This window comes from Panthera tigris, chromosome D1 (genome assembly GCF_018350195.1).
Source record: "Panthera tigris isolate Pti1 chromosome D1, P.tigris_Pti1_mat1.1, whole genome shotgun sequence".
NCBI lineage: Eukaryota > Metazoa > Chordata > Mammalia > Carnivora > Felidae > Panthera > Panthera tigris.
In genome coordinates this window covers 95,177,539-95,179,619 of record NC_056669.1, presented here as the reverse complement: position 1 = coordinate 95,179,619, position 2,081 = coordinate 95,177,539, and the positions used below count along the sequence as shown (strand labels likewise).

The window sequence follows — 2,081 nt, the reverse complement described above, 5'->3', positions numbered from 1 at the left end:
TTAGTTCTAGCTTACCACTCAAAAGTGGAAATAAAATGGCAGGGTGGGGGTGGGTGGGTAGAAAATGCAATTTCTAGGGATAGTGGGTTTTCCAAGAACCACACTTTTTGTAGTGATTGTTTTTGAGAAGGAGAGCATTCACTATGACCTCAACAAATTCTGATATGGTCAAACCTGGGATCTGTTTTATTTTGTAGAGGCGGAGATTAACATTGTGAGCCTGGACTAACATCTATGGCTGGACTGGGATCCCTGAAGGGCATTTGGGTCAGTAGGAACTGATAGAAGATGAACCTTAGAGCCTAACAGGGTGACTCTGGCTCACGAATACTGGGCTTCTGAGATCACTACAAATCACCCTAGACAGTGCTGGTAAATGTCACTTACCTCACCATCCAGGAACCTGTGGTTCAGAACCCATGAAGAAAAGCCTTGGGTTTCAAATGAAAATGTCTAGAGTGAAGCCGTCACAATGTGGTAGAATGAAATGCAAATTTAATTGGAGGAAAAAAAGTCTGGATGATTCCATCCTGTATTCAGGGGCAGTCCAATTCTGAGCATCCTTCTCTTTCTCTTCTTCCTACCTCCACATTCTTAATCAGTCCAAGCAGTCATGAGTAAGCGCTTTCACTATATCTGACTGGGACTAAGGGATTTCTGGTCTTTCCATCTAGTTTTAATTACATCACACTCAGATACCTCGAGTATCTTCATTGAGTGTGACTGCTCTGGCAGAGTCTTGCAACTTCATTTTGGAAGAGGTAGGATGTGCTGTGGTTTTCCTCACCTAGGGACTGAATGCTGGGCTGTTGGGCATGAGGCAGGGGCTGTTGGGCATGAGGCAGGGGCTGTTGGGCATGAGGAAAGAGGGAAACCAATGTTAGCCATCTGGACATAACTCAGAGGGGAACTTGCCAAACAGAGAACAAAGCCACTGCCCATAAGACGGGCACCTTGGAGAAAGAGCTGAGTGGGTAGTGAATGGAGGAAGAATGGTGATCAGGAAGGGGTAATTATGGCAAGCGTTAATAGGAAGATGAATGTGAGCAGCAACACTGCAGAAAGCATGAGGCAAAGGATGAGGTGTGTCCTGGGTGTTTGAGGACTGCTCTGAAAACTCATCTGGTCTCCTCTTGATCGTTGGCGCTCCTACAACAAGCAAGAATGAAAGGGATATGGTGTCAGCAACCTATATTCCATCACTCACAGTTCTCTGTGAGCATCCAGTTCCAGACTCTCCCGTCCCTCCCTCAGTGATATCATTTTGCCTTCCTTGAGGGTGGTAGGGACACAATGTTGGTGGTAGGGCAGATGTTCAAGGCTACAGTTAGATAAAGGGATCCTCAGCCTTACCAGCAGACTGCCAAATATGAGTTCACTTCAAATTGGCAGGTCTGGACCAACTTATTCATCAAGAAGTCACATTTCTGGCAAAGTAGAGTTTGTGGTATTAACAGGTCGAACCAGAAAGACCTGCTTCCACTGGTAGCTGAGGGCCAGGAAGTTATGTCACGGACAAATACTTTTAACCCAACTACTCCGTTTAGGACAGTGACAGCCCAATTGCTCAGAAGGTGCTGCAGAAAGCCTTGTATCTGTTGCGTTATTATCAGCAGATACCATTCTGATCCCATTATGACATCACTCTGCCTATAGGAGAAGGGGCAGCTCACAGGAAATCTTGAGGAGGGGTGGAGGAACTAGGTGACACCTGGTGTGGCTGATGTCCCATTATGGAGATTTAGAGACACAACAGAGAAATTGGAGATTAGCACCCAACTCAAAGAGGAATGGGAATCCTGTGATGTACCCATGTCTCAAATCCCCACAAAGAACCCATTTGGAAATGCTTTGAAATTCTTCTGCATTAAGTGAAAAAGTTTACATCTTTGCATGGTATAGGAGAGTTGAAATAATATTTCAGATTCTCTCAGGGACCTAGATAACCTTTGAAATGTGGGTTGGTTAGAGATCAACCTTGAAAAGATAAGTGGCTGTGTAATTCCTAATTCCCAAATGACTCAATATCAAGAGTACTCGATTATGAACCAACCTGAAAAAGGGAAAGGAATGACTCAGGC

At 44.8% G+C, this 2,081-nt stretch overlaps 1 long non-coding RNA gene across 1 annotated transcript; it reads right to left on the bottom strand.

Moving 5' to 3' along the window:
• Positions 1-478: 478 nt before the first annotated feature.
• Positions 479-1,606, bottom strand: LOC122231443. Its single transcript, XR_006208694.1, has 2 exons — positions 1,354-1,606; positions 479-1,149 (listed from the first exon to the last, which is right to left on the bottom strand). It is a non-coding gene; the product is annotated as an uncharacterized LOC122231443 (long non-coding RNA).
• Between the last annotated feature and the right edge of the window lie 475 nt (positions 1,607-2,081).